This window comes from Schistocerca nitens, chromosome 3, assembly GCF_023898315.1.
Source record: "Schistocerca nitens isolate TAMUIC-IGC-003100 chromosome 3, iqSchNite1.1, whole genome shotgun sequence".
Lineage (NCBI taxonomy): Eukaryota > Metazoa > Arthropoda > Insecta > Orthoptera > Acrididae > Schistocerca > Schistocerca nitens.
The window spans coordinates 748,166,118-748,185,669 of NC_064616.1; the positions used below are offsets into that span (position 1 = coordinate 748,166,118).

The 19,552-nt window shown below is 38.3% G+C and overlaps 1 protein-coding gene across 1 annotated transcript in view; it reads left to right on the forward strand.

Moving 5' to 3' along the window:
* The window catches only part of LOC126248738 (PI-PLC X domain-containing protein 1-like), a 90,258-nt gene that overhangs the window by 60,696 nt on the left and 10,010 nt on the right, over positions 1-19,552 (forward strand). The window lies entirely within an intron of this gene.

The window sequence follows — 19,552 nt, forward strand, 5'->3', positions numbered from 1 at the left end:
CAAATTTTGAAAGAAATCCAATATATGAAAAATAATAAAATTAATGCTATTTATGTTAGATTCATGTTTGAATGCACATTTTGTGTATAAATGTACAAAACCATTTTATTTATGTGATTAAAACTATGCGAAATCTGAAATTACAGTTTTGAACTTATCTGTATCATATAGCGCCGCCCCTCCCCACTGAAGAATTTTGCAAGCATGAAATGCTAGCAACATTCTGTACTAATATAATGGAACTGCCCAATGTTTAATTCCTGCAAACCAACATAATGATAACTACCTTTTGTAGTTATTGTTAAATGAAAGTATGTTTGTGATTAATTCATTTCAAGGCATTGCATGTTAAATTTAATATAATTCAAACATCATGACAGAATGATTACTTGATCTACACTTAGAAAATAAAATTTGAGGAACACATAAAAAAAGAGTTATATTTTCATTATTATTCAAACAACAATCAAGCTAGTACATATTTAATGGATTACAATAATGTTTTCACATATCCTAATCATAATATTTAAAAGGAGAAAGACAAATTGCTCTCTTTCTCCCTCATATCATACATTTAACTGAGGTGATTAAAGGCATGGGACACTTGCTAATATTGTGTCAGACTTCCTTTTGCCTGACATACTGAAGCAACTTTACATGGTATGGGCTCAACAAGTAGTTGGAAGTAACCAGCATAAATATTGAGCCATGCTGCCTCTATAGCCGAAAGTTGGCAGTGTTGGATTTCATGGACAAACTGACCGCTTGATTATGTCTCATAAATGTTTGATGGAATTCATGTCAGGTGATCTTGGTAGCCAAATAATTTGCTTGGACTGTCCAGAATGTTCTTCGAACCAATTGCAAGCAACTGTGGCCCGGTGAAATGGCACATTGTCATTCATAAAAATTCCATCGTTGTTTGGGAACATGAAGTCCATGAATGGTTGTAAATGGTCTTCAAGCAGTTCAGTGAGGGCCAGAGGACCCAGTCCATTCCAGGTAAACACAGCTATATGGAGCCACCATCAGCTTGCACAGTGTATTGTTGACAACTTGTCCACTTCTCCATGGGGTCTGCACCACACTTGAACCCTGTCATCAGCTCTTATCAACTGAAATCGAGACTCATCTGACCAGGCCACAGTTTAGAGTCATCTAGGGTCCATCTGATATGGTCGAGTCCAGGAGAGGCGCTGCATGCAATGTCATGCTGTTAGCAAAGACACTCACGTTGATTGTCTGTTACCATAGTCCATTAATGCCAGATTTCGCCATACTGCCCTAATGGTTACATTTGTTGTACTTCTCACATTGATTTCTGTGGTTATTTCTTGCATTGCTGCGTGTCCATTACCACTAACAACACTACACAAATGCCAGTGCTTTCAGTTGTTAAGTGAAGGTCATCTGCCACTGCATAGTTCATGGTGAGAGGTAATGCCAGAAAAATTGGTTATTCTCAGCACACACTTTATTCTGTGGGCATGGAATATTAAATTCCCTAATTATTTCTGAATGGAATGTCCCATACATACCACATTTGAAGTCTTGATTCCCGTTGTGCGTCCATAATCACATCTGACATCTTTTTACATGAATCACCTAAGTACAAAAGACAGCTCTGCCAATGAACTGAAATTTTATACCTTGTTTATTTGACATGACCACCATCTGTATATGTGGATATTGCTATCCCAGGACTTTTGTCACTCAGTGTATATGAAAATGTTTCTTCTGCTTATGAAAATATGCTCTAAAATTGCATTGTGTGTGATGTTAATGTAGTACTTGACATCATTAACTCTGCTGATGCCAGGCAAAGTAACATGCATCATCCACGAGTCAGATAATGAGTAAAAAGAAGCATTTAATTGATAAGATGGAACAGAAATCCAGAATTACATTACTATCATCTCTTTCCCAAAATATTTTGTAGTCTCAAACAGTAACATCTGAACTTTATTCTAAAACAGTATCAACTTTTTCTAATTTACCTAAGCTCTTTTTTAGCCAGCATACAGAAAGTTTTGTATTGCAAAAGCATAAAGGAGTTCAGCACCAGTTTTTCTTAAGTACTGCACATATTAATATTTTTGATTTTGTATCATGATGCTCTTCTTTTTTGATAAATGTCCATTGCCACATTCAAGACTAATCTCAACTCACTTCCACTTAGTAATTCCAATGTCTTTTATAGTAAGTTTGCACTTTTTACATATTTGGTTATAACATCTCTTCCTCATAATTTACTTGGTACTTTCAGTGTCTGCTGTAATAGGTTTATATTTCTTACATATTACTAAACTGTCACCTATAATAGTTACATTAGCTCCACAAACGTCAATAAATCAATTTTTTGTGACATGTAGATAGGAAACAGATATATACAAGAGGTGTTATCCTATTAGTCAAAAGATGTGGAACCTTTACTGGTTTATGAGCTAAAATTCATTTCAAATTAGATTAATAGTTCAAAGGTAAAGATGCATTTAACACAAATATTGATTCAAGATTATTAAAAAGGTCAACATGTCATTCAAAATACAAGAAAATTCCTATTATCTAGACACACACAAAAATACAGCACACAATTTAAAATTGAATGTATTGGCAAATTACCATCCTATACGAATCAGAAATTTGAAACCAAACAGTTTGAATTCTAAAAAGAGGCATCAACCTCACAAAATACTACCTTAAAAAAAGCACACCTTGGTCGGGGTGTTCAATTAGCATAAATAATTGTTAAATTAGGTGAGACAACAGAGTTAAACTTATTTTATCACATACTAGGCATGTGGCATCATATTTTACACTATTCATGAAGTTCTGTCTTTACCAACTAAGATTAGTTGATCAAATCTGAATAACCCTGAAATTATGATACTAATTATGTACAAAAGATAGACATGATATTCTACACCAAGAACACAAGAGAAGAGTACTGATCATACTTTGCAACAAGAGAAGCACAATGCCTTAAAAGATGGAAAGAAAAATGGAAGCTCTTGTGTTTTTGGAGAAGTTCATCCAAAACTATTGCTCATCACCAGAAGAAGAAATAAAGAACAGTCGTAGTGGTATGGAAAGAGGGAAAGAAAAAAAAAAAAAAAGTGAGTAGCATCTGGTGGCAACTGCTCACCAATATGAATTCATGATGCAGATTGGTAGAACGGATGATTATGGTCATGCCTCTTGAACAGTGTAAGTAACCCTGTCTCTGATAAATTATCTAAACTCTACTTTGGGTGATGGGAAGATGTAGAAATGAACGTGTAAATGGATGTGTGTGCACACACAGAGAAAGATATGAACATCAGGACTTGTTATGATCACAGAAATGATAACAGGATCAGGTTATGATTAGTTGTCTACACTAACAGTTAATTCAAAAGACAACACATTTTCAACATACAGGAACTACAGATAAGGCTAGTGAACAACAAAAGGATTCATACAAGAAAGATCATACACTGCTAATATTAATTTTCAAATACTAGAGGAAGAATATGAGTAGAAAGAGATAACATTGATAGATTTATAGATAGATGTAGCACAGAAGACACAATGTACAGAGAACCTTTACACAGAAAATGAAGACAGAAACAGTGCTACAACAGCTTGAGGCCCTGTGCACACCAAGTACATGGCACACTAAGTGTGTATGTCTCTCTGAGGGTACCAAACATTCTTATTTGCAAAATGAGCTAATCTCAAAATTTCCTCTATTTCTTGTTATCAGTTTTCATTGTCCACTTTCTATAATTACAAATATTTTACTATTATTTCATAAAATATCATTTCATGAACATTATTTATTACCATACATGACACTGACTCCCTAAACATAGCTCCCTCAACCTTCAAATGTCCCCAACAAATCATCATCATAATTCTGCTCACATAAAACATCATCATCATAAAGCACTAACACATTACCATTAATCCTATTCTTTCACAATCCATTCTGAATATGTAACAAGTTAAAATGCTTCAAAGCCTCACAAACAGCAATAAATTCTTATCTTACTGTATCATCATTACAGTAGCATAGTAACATACACTTTCTCATAGCCATACCACATGTAACATTATGAACTATATCATCAGTATATTTTCAACCTCACCTACTTCACACAGGTTAGGACAAGTGCATATAAACACTAGACTGTGCAACACAATTAAAGGGTAACTTTTCTGAAACCCCATAATTGCCTCCTGTTGCAACACAGAAGATGCAAATTTGGCTCAAAGGTGCCTACAACTTTCCTCTGTAATGATGCAAAACTGCGGTGTCCTGCACCATCACCCTTGGGCATGGCGATGCTTCAAACAACAAGGCATCAACACCTGTAGAAAAAGTGCCAGAGCTCAGAAGTTCATGTAAGGTGTAACAAAGTTTAATGAAGTCACATTGGCACCAAATTTCACAATTCTGTCCATCACCACCATGGACATGTCACATGATGGGGAGGTCATTACGCCCCTCTTACTCACATTTCACTCCTTTTGATGCCTCTGCAATGGAGATCTGAACTGCGATGCCCAGTGTTGAAATAGGCAGTTTTCTTATGTGTGGCCACAGAAAACATTTCAGGTATACCACCACTTAGTATCGACATGAAAAGGCCTCAGGGAGTGGTATAGAGAGCACCACTGAAACCACCCCTTTCCTTGGGGCATTGATTCCCCACACATTTTGTGGTTGAAAATGACAGTTCACAATGTAATGAGCAACAGGAGAATGCTCTTGACAAAATTTGACAGTCTTAACACTCTCTGGGCAATTAAACAGTTCTGTAAGGGCATCATGGGCATGCAACCCCACTGAATGTGATCTTGCCCTTTTGGAATGTAACAACCATAATTTTTGCTCTGGTATAAAGGGTGGAAGCACTAGCAACCATTCAAAGCCATTCAACTTAATCTGAATGCGATCCAAAACAGCACAGGTTCTTTCAGCCCTCCTATTGTGTGATCATGGGGGGAGGGGGGGGGGGGAGGGGGAGGAGGGAGGGGGTGAAGTAGGTGACAATAACATGTGCATGAATAATAATGGCAAGAGTCCCTCTAAGATCCCCCAGTTCGGCAACATTCTCAAACATCCTCAGTGCCACCTACTCACCTTCATTGGGTGCTTTAAAAACTCACCTTTACAGAGACAGGTAGCCAACGATTACTTGGCACCGGCATGACTGGCATTCCTTTTGACACCCCTTAGATCTTGCATGTGTCCAGCAGGCACTAGTTCAGTGACATAGTGCCAGTCAGCTCAGGAGTGTTGAAATGGTTGCCTGTTACACAGTCACCTAGTAATCAGTGACTGGCTCTCTCTGTACATGTACATTTTTAATGTGCTCCACAAAGGTGCATGGGTGGCAACCAGGTTGTTGACAAATTGAGGCACCTTAGAGGGACCCTTTGTCATTTTATTCACATATGTTTCAATGTCTACAAGCACTAAGCAAAGAAAGGAAACGTGGAAGGAACATTTTGAGTGATTATATATGGGGAACAAACTCGAGAACAATATTACAGAAAAGTAGGTGAAGTAGGTGAATACGAGATGGGAGGTATGATACTATGAGAAGAATTTGACAGGGCACTGAAAGACCTAAGTAGAAAAAAAGGCCCCTAGAGTGAATGACATTCCCTCAGAATTATTGTGATCCTTGGGAGAGCCAACCATGGCAAAACTATTCCACTTAGTGTGCAAGATATATGAGACAGACAAAGTACCCTCAGACTTCAAGAAGAATGCAATAATTCCAGTTTGAAAGAAGGCAGGTGCTGACATATGAATATTACCAAAGCATCAGTTCAACAAGTCATGGTTGCAAAATATTGACACAAATTATTTATAGAAGAGTGGAAAAACTGGTAGCAGGCAGCCTCAAGGAAGATGAATTTGAGTTCCAGAGAAGTGTAGTAACATATGAGACAATACTGACCATACATCTTGTTGTAGAAGATAGGCTGAAGAAAGACCAACATACATTAATAGAATTTGTAGATTGAGAAAAAGCTTTTGACACTATATAATGGACAACTGTCTTTAAAATTCTTAAGGTGGCAGTGATAAAATACAATGAGTGAAAGGCTATTTACAAGTTGTACAGAAACCAGACTGCGGTTGCAAGTGTCAAAGGACACGAAAGGAAAGCAGAGGTGAGAAGGCAGTGTGACAGGGTTGTGGCCAATCGCTAATGTTATTCAATCTATGCATTGAGCAAGCAGTAAAGGTAACCAAGAAGAAGTTAGGAAAGAGAATTAAGGTTCAGGGAGAAGAAATAAAAATGTTGAAGTTTGCTGATAGCAATGAACTTTGTAGGGAAGATGAATGGAACCGAGGGTGCCTTGAAAAGAGATAATAAGATGAATGTAAACAAAAAGAAGCCAAGGGTAATAGAATGTAGTCAAATTAAATCAGATGGTGTTGAGGAAATAAGATTAGTAAATGAGACACTTCAAGTAGTGGAGGAGTTTTGCTATTTAGGCAGCAAAATAACTGGTGATGACTGAAGTAGAGAGGATATAAATTGAAGATTGGCTTTAGCAAGAAAAGCTTATCTGAAGTAGAGGAATTTGTTAACATAAAACATAAATTTAAGTGGTACAAAATCTTTTCTGATGGTATTTGTCTCAAGTGTAGTCGTGTATGAAAGAGAAATGTGGTCAACAGGCAATTTAGATAAGATGATTATAGAAACTTTTGTAATATCATGCTACGGAAGAATACTGAAGATTAGATGGGTAGATTGAATAATTAATCAGGAGGTAGTAAAGTAAAGCTGTTATCAGTCAAAAGATTGTTGTTTTGAGCACCACAGTGCATTACTAGACATGGTCCTGTTGGAGGTGGTATGTGACTGCCTTCCTCCAAACTTTGAACTGACTGACATAGCCAGTTATAGGGAGAACCTACAGTTTAATTTGGATTCTGAACCACAGTGTAACTCAACACTTTTCACAACAAAAATATTGATGGAGGTGAAAGATGTGGTAAGTGTCAGATAAAAATCCTAGGACTGAACTCGAGATCTGTGGATTTTTAGTCTGGCAGCGAACCCCTGAGCCACCAAGCCACACTAAACTGGGAAAAAGAAATTTATGGTACAACTTTACTAAAAGACGAGTTGGTTATTAAGATGATAAGACATATCCTGAGACATCAAGGAATAGTCAATTTGTTAACGAAGGAAAGTGTGGGGGATAAAAATTGTAGGGGGAGAACTAGGATGAATACATTGAGTCTGAGCTAACTCTTTGTAGTGTCGTTCCCAGAACCGATCATGGTCCTCTGGTTTGGAGCTGAGTGGAAGGCTTAAGTCAGAGGATCAGACGATTCTGCGGAGATCTGCAGTGCAAATTTCTCGACCTCCACTATCGGGTGGAAAAATGTAGGGTCCCCCTGAATAGGTCAGGTGTGCACTACACACAGGAAGCAGCAAGGGTAGCGGAGTACGTATGGAGTGCACATGTGGGTTTTTTAGGTTGGAGAATTCCCTCCCTAGGCCCAACAAGACGCCTCCTGAAATGCGACAAGGTAGCAGTAGGCAAAACGCAACAGGGAATGACAATATTAATGTGGCAATAGTAAACTGCAGGAACGTCTATAGAAGATCCCAGAGCTGCTCTCATTAATAAACGCTCACAATGCCAACATAGTACTACGGATGGAAAGTTGGCTGAAACTAGAGGTAAACAGTAATGAAATTCTTAACTCAGATTGGAATGTATACCACAGAAACAGGCTGGACAGTGAAGGGGGAGGCATGTTTATAGCGATAAAAAGTGCAATAGCATCAAAGGAAATTGACAGAGATCCAAAATGTGAAATAATTTGAGTGAAGGTCACAGTTAAAGCAGGCTCAGACAAGGTAATTGGATGTGTGCATAGGCCCCCTGGCTCAGCAGCTGTTGTGGCAGAACACCTGAAGGAAAATTTGAAAAATATTTCGCGTAGATTTCCCAACCATGTTATAGTTTTGGGTGAAGATTTTAATTTACCAGATATAGACTGGGAGACTCAATCGTTTATAACAGGTGGCAGGGACAAAGAATCTAGTAAAATTTTTTTAAGTGCATAATCTTAAAACTACCTTGAGCAGTTAAACAGAGAGCCGACTCGTGGCGATAACATATTAGACCTTCTGGTGACAAGCAGACCCGAACTATTTGAAACAGTTAACGCAGAACAGGGAATCAGCGATCATAAAGCGGTTACAGCACTGGTGATTTCTATTTAGAAATATTAAAAATGGTAGGAAGATTTTTCTGTTTAGCAAGAGTGACAAAAAGCCGATTTCAGAGTACCTGATGGCTCAACACAAAAGTTTTGTCTCAAGTACAGATAGTGTTGAGGATCAGTGGATAAAGTTCAAAACCATCATACAATATGCATTAGATGAATATATGCCACGCAAGATCATAAGAGATGGAAAATAGCCACCGTGGTACAACAACCGAGTTAGAAAACTGCTTAGGAAGCAAAGAGAACTTCACAGCAAACAAAAATTACACGAAGTGAAATGTAGTGTGAGGAGGGCTATGTGAGAGGCGTTCAATGAATTTGAAAGTAAAGTTGTATTTACTGACTTGGCAGAAAATCCCAAGAAATTTTGGTCTTATGTCAAAGCGGTAGGTGGATCAAAACAAAATGTCCAGACACTCTGTGACCAAAATGGTACTGAAACAGAGGAGGACAGACTAAAGGCCGAAATACTAAATTTCTTTTTCCAAAGTTGTTTCACAGAAGAAGACTGCACTGTAGTTCCTTCTATAGATTGTCGCACAGATGACAAAATGGTAGGTATTGAAATAGATGACAGAAGGATAGAAAAACTATTAAAATCGCTCAAAAGAGGAAAGGCCGCTGGAACTTATGGGATACCCGTTCAATTTCACACAGAGTACGCAAAGAAACTTGCCCCCCTTCTTGCAGTGTTGTACCGTAGGTCTCTAGAAGAGCGTAGTGTTCCAAAAGATTTGAAAAGGGCACAGGTCATCCCCGTTTTCAAGAAGGGACGTCGAACAGATGTGCAGAACTATAGACCTATATATCTAATGTCGAAAAATCACTCCATACATCTTGCTATGGAAACCTTGAGAATGGATAAGAGTGCATGCACTGAAAAAAAATTATGTGAAATAAAGATAAACTCTCCAAAAATGTAAGAATATTATTCATAAACAGAGATGAAGAGAGATTGCGAGTTCCAAAGAATACAAAATCATGAGTGTCAACAGTCACACAAGTAACAGGAATTTACAAGACAGTGCCACAAAGAGTAGTGGATCTGGTAGCAATTTGGCTCTTTGCATTTCTTCCAGTAGCCAGAGTTTGATTCGTATATACATTTTAACTGTTAGATGTAGTGTCCAAGGTTGCCAAGTTGAATCCTCTACACTATAGCACAGGCAAGGCTGTAGCAGCTAAAATTAAAGGTGAGTTCATTTCCAAAGTGTATAAAGTCAAGAGAATACTAAGTGAAAAGGGGGCTTCAGTTTTTATAAAAATACTGAAAGAGAAAGATGGGGGAGGAAAAGAAACAAACTGCGTACATTTCTAATCATCATCTCACTGCAAATACAGCTGAGAGCATAACAAAAGGAAAATGTAGACTATGCTGACTGTACCCTTCGAAACGATACATAGCTTAGGGACAATGTCTACAAGAACTTTAAAGTACACTACCTGATAAAAAGGTGAAGCATCCACTAGGGGAGGAGGAAACTAAATGAAACTTTATGGGCTGAGAAGGTATGCGATGTTATTTCAATTATTACAAAAATTGAGTCAAATCTGCAGTATGAGCAGTACAAGCCCACTTATCAATATCATGCTGCATCCCCTCTGGCCTGGAGACATGTACATCTCACCTGGGCTGATGTACTCTCTGCTGAGGCAGGCTGGCCAACAATTGTTATAACTGGTACTGGATACTGGCACTGGGACAGAGTTGACATCTGAGCTGGTCCCACACATGTTATTGCGGACAGATCTGAGGATTTTGTTGACCATGGGAGTATCTCAGCATCATGCAGACAGTTCAAATGGTTCAAATGGCTCTGAGCACTATGGGACTTAACATCTGAGGTCATCAGTCCCCTAGAACTTAGAACTACTTAAACCTAACTAACCTAAGGACATCACACACATCCATGCCTGATGCAGGATTCGAGCCTGCGACCGTAGCGATCGCGCGCAGACAGTTCATGGAGAGGGATGTCATGTGTGGATGAACACTGTCCCACTAAAAAATGGCACCACAACAGTGTCACAACACAGGTAGCATATGAGGACGCAGGTTGTCCACGACAACAGTTGTGCCATCAGAGTTCCTTCAATCACTACCAGCTGTGAGCTGAAGTCATACCCTGTGGCTCCCCACACCAGGACATGAGGAGTAACAGTATTGTGCTTCTCCAAAACATTGGAAAAATGGGACCTATGCCCAGGTCACCGCCAAACCCACCGATGATGAACATCCAGGAAAGCACAGAACAATGACTCGACACTCACCACAATGGGACACCATTCATCAGAAGTCCATATTTCCTGCTCATGACACCACTCCAAATGAAGGTGTGTGTTAATGGCAGCCTACATTAGGGACAGTAGTTTGGTATTCCTGCTGCTGCTAGTCGCTGAGCAATGTGCACGATGAGTCAATTACTAGTTTTTGGGTGTGGGTGCAGCTGTGAGGGGTTATAATATTCCTGGTGGACAGAAGGGTGAACTTCATTCATGATGGTCAGATGTGATTGACCAGAGCTTTGATGACAAGTACACCTGCCCTCACATTCCCATGCAGTCTGACATCCGAATGCCCCATAAATCTGGATATTGTTGAATTTGACCCACAATTAGGTCACTTTCAAACTCCGTCAGGTGCTGTTAGCACTGTCTCACACTAGTATGTACTACTTTTGTGTCCTTCACAGTGATCACTTAACACCTGATACTGTTCCCACCCGTCATATACTCTACAATGCCTAACAAAGACACAGAACGCAAGCGACACAGAACAAATATTGGAAATATACAAAGTAGAGGCACTCTGGTGGCCATTCTAGTCGAGACCTGCAACTAGAATCATTTACATACCCATAAATGGTTTGTATGTGTACAAATTTGCATTGCATATGATCTTGTCTTCTAGAGGCTTTACTTTTTCTATGAGACAGTGTATCTCAAAAGTACTACTACTACTACTACTACTACTACTACTACTACTACAACAACAACAACAACAACAATAATAATAAACCCCGTGGAGACCCGGGAAAAGAATAGGCCTCCGGCATGTTCTGCCAGTCGTAAAAGGCGACGAAAAGAACAAACCACTAATAGGGCTAACCCCCCTTTTTAGTGTGATTAGTTGGTTCAGGACAGAACTAATGAAGCCTCGGACAAGCGCTGTAATGGTCGGGGATGACGCTTGAACCCTATGCCCGTCCACAATGGTAACGACACTGCTAGCCACACAGAAAATGATTTAAATCCAAATAGAGGTGTTTTGCAGGACATGCTTCCTGCTACCACCCTAGAAGAAAAACAAAGGCAGAGGATGAGGATGAGATGGTCTGATGAAGTTAACCGACACCTCATGTTCTGTTATTACCAAGCAACAAACTTAGGAACCAACACAACTGGATACAGATCACAAGTATACACAACATTTATTACCAGATACCCAGAATTAAAATTTTTAACAGAACAAAGACTAGCTGATCAGATCCGTGTAATAATAAAAAATAACAGGATACTCCAGCCAGAATTATAAAACATCAAACAACAAGTACAACAAATACTGGAACAAAATAATGTACAGTCAGAAGAAGAAGAAAATACAGTAATGGACTCAAACATCCCAGGGCAAACAAACCAAGAACAACACGCATCAATTAAACAATCAGATGGAAACGAAATCTTAAGACAGCCACCAGAACAAGCACAAATAGAACACGAAGTGACACACATGTTAGATATAGAAGAAAAATTTCAGCTGACATATATAGAATACAAAGACACAAATACAGACATTAGACCATTCTTCCATAGACCACCAAATAACCCACAAGTCGAAACAACAATAACAACTATCAACACAATCATACACAACCAAATAAATGAAAATACAACTATGGAAGAGTTACAATTACTGGTTTATATAGGAGCACTCACTACACTAAACACACACACACTAGGCAGAGATCAGAACCAACCAACACACAGAAGAAACCCACAAAACCAGCATGGCAACACAGGCTACAGATCAGAATAGAAAAACTTAGAAAAGACATCGGACAGCTAACACAATTTATAAGAAATGAAATATCAGACAAAAAACAAAAAAGGTTAGGTAAAATCTCACAACAAGAAGCGATAGAGCAATTAGATGAAAAGAGGCAAAAATTACAAGCATTGGCCAAACGACTTAGAAGATACAAAAAAAGTGAAAATAGAAGGAAACAAAACCAAACATTCAACACAAACCAAAAGAGATTTTACCAGACAATAGATAACACACACATTAAAATAGACAATCCACCAAACATAACAGACACGGAACACTTCTGGAGCAACATATGGTCAAATCCGGTACAACATAACAGACATGCACGGTGGATACAAGCAGAAACAGACACATACAAGATGATACCACAAATGCCTGAAGTGGTAATTTTGCAACATGAAGTCACCCGAGCAATTAATTCTATGCACAATTGGAAAGCCCCTGGAAAAGATAAAATAGCAAATTTCTGGCTAAAAAAGTTCACCTCAACACATTCACATCTAACTAAATTATTTAACAGTTACATTGCAGACCCATACACATTCCCTGATACACTTACACATGGAATAACCCATCCGAAACCTAAAGATCAAGGAGACACAGCAAACCCAGCTAAATATCGCCCCATAACATGCCTACCAACAATATACAAAATATTAACTTCAGTCATTACACAGAAATTAATGACACGTACAACACAGAACAAAATTATAAATGAAGAACAAAGAGGCTGCTGCAAAGGAGCACGAGGATGTAAAGAGCAACTGATAATAGATGCAGAAGTGACATATCAAGCTAAAACTAAACAAAGGTCGCTACACTATGCATACATTGATTACCAAAAAGCTTTTGATAGTGTACCCCATTCATGGTTACTACAAATATTGGAAATATACAATGTAGATCCTAAATTGATACAGATCCTAAACATAGTAATGAAAAATTGGAAAACCACACTTAATATCCAAACAAATTCAAATAATATCACATCACAGCCAATACAGATTTAGCGTGGAATATACCAGGGAGACTCATTAAGACCTTTCTGGTTCTGCCTTGCTCTGAACCCACTATCCCACATACTAAATAATACAAATTATGGATACAATATTACTGGAACATACCACACAAAATCACACATTTGATATACATGGATGATCTAAAACTACTGGCAGCAACAAATCAGCAAATCAACCAATTACTAAAGATAACAGAAGTATTCAGCAATGATATAAATATGGCTTTTAGAACAGACAAATGTAAGAAAAATAGCATAGTCAAGGGAAAACACACTAAACAGGAAGATTACATATTGGATAACCACAGCGACTGCATAGAAGCGATGGAAAAAACAGATGCCTATAAATATCTAGGATACAGACAAAAAATAGGAATAGATAATACAAATATTAAAGAAGAACTAAAAGAAAAATATAGACAAAGACTAACAAAAATACTGAAAACAGAATTGACAGCAAGAAACAAGACAAAAGCTATAAATACTTATGCTATACCAATATTGACCTACTCATTTGGAATAGTGAAATGGAGTAACACAGACCTAGAAGCACTCAATACACTTACACGATCACAATGCCACAAATGTAGAATACATCACATACATTCAGTAACAGAAAGATTCACATTAAGCAGAAAGGAAGGAAGAAGGGGATTTATCGACATAAAAAACCTACATTATGGACAGGTAGATGGTGGTGGTTAGCGTTTAACGTCCCGTCGACAACGAGGTCATTAGAGACGGAGCGCAAGTTCGGGTTTGGGAAGGATTGGGAAGGAAATTGGCCGTGCCCTTTCAAAGGAACCATCCCGTCATTTGCCTGAAACGATTTAGGGAAATCACGGAAAACCTAAATCAGGATGGCTGGAGACGGGATTGAATTGTCGTCCTCCCGAATGCGAGTCCAGTGTGCTAACCACTGCGCCACCTCGCTCGGTGGACAGGTAGACAATTTAAGAAAATTCTTTCTTGAACGAGCAGAAACTAGCAAAATACACCAAGAAATCACTCATAAATACATCGGCTACACCATTGCAATTTCATAACCACTTCTACAACCCTTTAGATCACATAACATCAACAGATACGAAGAAAGTAAATTGGAAAAAGAAAACACTACATGGCAAGCACCCATATCATCTAACACAGCCACACATCGATCAAGACACATCCAACACATGGCTAAGAAAAGGCAATATATACAGTGAGACGGAAGGATTCATGATTGCAATACAGGATCAAACAATAAACACCAGATATTACAGCAAGCGTATTATTAAAGATCCCAATACCACAACAGATAAATGCACACATTGCAAACAACAAATAGAAACAGTAGATCACTTCACAAGCTGATGTACAATACTAGCAAATACAGAATACCCAAGAAGACATGACAATGTTGCAAAAATAATACAACAACAACTTGCCATACAACATAAACTAATAAAACAACATTTTTCCAGATACAAGTATGCACGCTAAATTTACTGGAGAATGATGAATACAAGTTATACTGGAACAGAACCATTATAACAGATAAAACAACACCACATAACAAACCTGACATCATACTCCCCAATAAAAAGAAGAAATCAACACAACTAATCGAAATATCCATACCCAATACAACAAATATACAGAAGAAAACAGGAGAAAAAATTGAAAAATACATCCAACTGGCTGAGGAAGTCAAGGACATGTGGCATCAGGATAAAGTTGACATTATACCAATTATACTATCAACTACAGGAGTCATACCACACAATATCCACCAGTACATCAACGCAATACAGCTACATCCAAACTTATATATACAACTACAGAAATCTATAATTATTGATACATGTTCAATTACCCGAAAGTTCCTAAATGCAATGTAACATATACCGTACAGTTAAAAGGAAGTCACACTTGAGCAAGGTCCGCGTCACTTTCCATTTTTAACCAGACCTAAGGTCTGAGAAAGGAAAGAAGATAATAATAATAATAATAATAATAATAATAATATTGTGGGAGGATTGGAAGGTAATGCACAATAATTTTTGTCTGCTCTGGTACTGCAGCTGGAATGTTGAAATTTCATGATAATATATTTTTAAGTTTGTTCTAAGAGGGTATTTTGTTTTCACGCGCAGATCTAGTGAGAGAAGTCTGAATTACGAATCAAAAATGGTGTGTGTATTACTGCTGTCAACATGTGAGAAGCAGTGATGTGTAGTTTTATATTTGTAGGCAAACAGGCATAAACCGAGTAAAGTTCACAGGAAAATTTGTGGCATGTATGGGGATGACTATACATACCCTAGTGGTGTGTCTAGGTGGTGAGCATTCTACCAAGAAGGCTCTGTGAGCCCCACAGAATGTTGGAGCCATTGAGGCAGAAATTTTGAGTGACCAGTGTGTGGAACTGTGGACCTTATTGTAGCAGTTCAATATTTCCTATGGTGTGGAGTATGATAATGTTCATGACACATTAAAATTTCATGAAGTTAGTGTTCACTGGGTGCCTAAGAACCTGATAGACAACCGCAAGGGCCAGCCTGGATCACTTAACACACATTATGCCACAGGAGGGCATGACTTCCTGAAAGGAATTGTTGTGTGTGCACAACTAAAAGCCTAAAAAATGAAGCAGACCTCTATGGAATGGAAACATGCAGATTCCCCAGTACAAAAAAATGTCAAAGTGGCTCAATCTGCTAGACAAGTGCTTGTGGCAGTGTTCTGGGATATGCATGGTGTGTTATTCGTGCACTTTGCTGAACATGGAAACACTGTGAATACTGCATCCTACATCGAAACCTCAGTTAAGTCACGTCATTCCCTTCATGACAAGTGCCACAACATTTCCACTGACAATATCAAACTACTTCATGACAATGCTTATCCCCCATTGCTGCTCCTGTTCACGAGAAAATTGCCAAATTTGGGTGAGAGGTGCTACAGCATCCACCATACAGTCTGGACTTTGCAAAATAGGACTTTCATTTGCTTGGCCCCATGAAGAACTTCCTGGACAGCCAACACTTTTTGACAGATGCGGAAGTGAAACCAGCAGTCAGCAGATGGTTATACATCCACCACAAGGATTTCTATGAACAGGGCATATTGAAACTGGCACTAAACTAAACTCTCTCTCTCTCTCTCTCTCTCTCTCTCTCTCTCTCTCTCTCTCTCTCTCTCTCTCTCTCTCTATTGCTTCTGTGATGCCATCGATCCATCTCATCCTCTGACATCCTCTTCTTCTAGTTCCTTCAATCTTCCCCAGCATTAAGGTTTTTTCCAGCGAGGCATGACTTCGCATTGTGTGTCCAAAGTAGGTTAGCTTTTGTTTTAACATTAGACCTTCCAGGGAGAAATCTGGTTTTATTTGATCGATTATTGATCTGTTGGTTCTCTTTGCAGTCCATGGAACTCTAAGAAGTTTCCTGCAACACCACAATTCGAAGGAGTCAATTCTTCGCCATTCAGCCCTCTAATGGTTCAGGTCTCACATCCATACATCACAACTGGAAAGACCATAGCCCTCACAATACAGATCTTTGTTGCTAGTGTTATATCTCTGCACCTTATAACCTTGTCAACGTTTGAGATCGCCTGTCTACCGAGCAACAGGCGTCTTTGGATTTCATGGCTGCAGTCGCCATCATCAGAGATCTGGGAACCGAGATAACTGAATGTGGTCACTACCTCCATGGTTTCTCCTGCTATATCCCACGAATTGGTAGGTGTAGTTGCCATAATTTTCGTTTACTTCACATTCAGCCTAAGACCGGCCTTTTCACTTTCATCTTTCACCTTCAGCAAGAGTGTTCTCAATTCTTCTTCACTTTCTGCCAACAGGATCGTATCATCCGTGTACCTGAGGTTGTTTACATTTATTCGAGCTATTTTAATTCCTGTTTCTCTTCTTGGTATAAACTACATATCAGATGAATGAGGTGATCTGGTACACCCATGTTTTTCAGTATGTTCCATAATTTGTTGTGATTGACGCAGTCAAAGGCTTTGGCGTAGTCAATAAAGCAGAGGTACACATCTATCTGGAATTCTCTTGCGTTTTCCATAATCCACCGAATGTTAGCAATTTGATCTCTAGTTCCTCTTCCTTTCCTATATTAAACTAAACTCAGTCCGAACAGGCCTTGGAAGACCTAACATAACCGACCGGCTGCCTTGTCATCCTCAGCCCACAGGCGTCACTGGGTGGGATACGGAGGGGCATGTGGTCAGCACACTGCTCTCCCAGCCATATGTCAGTTTAAGAGACCGGAGCCACTACTTCTCAATCAAGTAGCTGCTCAGTTAGCCTCACAAGGGCTGAGTGCACCCCGCTTGCCAACAGCGCTCGGCAGACCAGATGGTCACCCATCCAAGTGCTAGCCCAGCCCGACAGTGCTTCACTTTGGTAATGTGATAGGAACCGGTGTTACCACTGTGGCAAGGCCGTTGGCAAAACTGGCAGTACGAGAGGAAAAATATGTTGAGAACATTGATAACGAAGTAGAAAAATAGAGAAAAGATGTGAATTAATTTGTCATTTTTGTTTTATTGCCTATTAAACTTTTGGTAATAAAATTATTGTGGATAATAATAATAATAATAATAATAATAATAATAAAACAGAAGTATTCAGCAATGATATAAATATGGCTTTTGGAACAGACAAATGTAAGAAAAATATCATTGTCAAGGGAAAACACACTAAAAACGAAGATTACATATAGGATAACCACAGCGACTGCATTGAAGCGATGGAAAAAACAGATGCCTATAAATATCTAGGATACAGACAAAAAATAGGAATAGATAATACAAATATTAAAGAAGAACTAAAAGAAAAATATAGACAAAGACTAACAAAAATACTGAAAACAGAATTGACAGCAAGAAACAAGACAAAAGCTATAAATACCTATGCTATACCAATATTGACCTACTCATTTGGAGTAGTGAAATGGAGTAACACAGACCTAGAAGCACTCAATACACTTACATGATCACAATGCCATAAATATAGAATACATCACATACATTCAGTAACAGAAAGATTCACATTAAGCAGAAATGAAGGAGGAAGAGGATTTATCGATATCAAAAACCTACATTATGGACAGGTAGACAATTTAAGAAAATTCTTTCTAGAACGAGCAGAAACTAGCAAAATACACAAAGCAATCACTCATAGAAATACATCGGCTACACCTCTGCAATTTCATAACCACTTCTACAACCCTTTAGATCACATAACATCAACAGATACGAAGAAAGTAAATTGGAAAAAGAAAACACTACATGGCAAGCACCCATATCATCTAACACGGCCACACATCGATCAAGACGCATCCAACACATGGCTAAGAAAAGGCAATATATACAGTGAGACGGAAGGATTCATGATTGCAATACAGGATCAAACAATAAACACCAGATATTACAGTAAGCATATTATTAAAGATCCCAATACCACAACAGATAAATGCAGACTTTGCAAACAACAAATAGAAACAGTAGATCACATCACAAGCTGATGTACAATACTAGCAAATACAGAATACCCCAGAAGACATGACAATGTAGCAAAAATAATACAGCAACAACTTGCCATACAACATAAACTTATAAAACAACACGTTCCCACATACAAGTATGCACCACAAAATTTACTGGAGAATGATGAATACAAGTTATACTGGATCAGAACCATTATAACAGATAAAACAACACCACATAACAAACCTGACATCATACTCACCAATAAAAAGAAGAAATTAACACAACTAATCGAAATATCCATACCCAATGCAACAAATATACAGAAGAAAACAGGAGAAAAAATTGAAAAATACATCCAACTGGCTGAGGAAGTCAAGGGCATGTGGCATCAGGATAAAGTTGACATTATACCAATTATACTATCAACTACAGGAGTCATACTACACAATATCCACCAGTACATCAATGCAATACAGCTACATCCAAACTTATATATACAACTACAGAAATCCGTAATTATTGATACATGTTCAATTACCCGAAAGTTCCTAAATGCAATGTAACATATACCATACAGTTAAAAGGAAGTCACGCTTGATCAAGGTCCGCGTGACTTTCCATTTTTGACCAGACATAACCTCTGAGAAAAGAAAGAAAGAATAATAATAATAATGGAAATGTCATGAATTGAGCAACAAGAATCACAAACATTGATTATAAATTCTGTAAA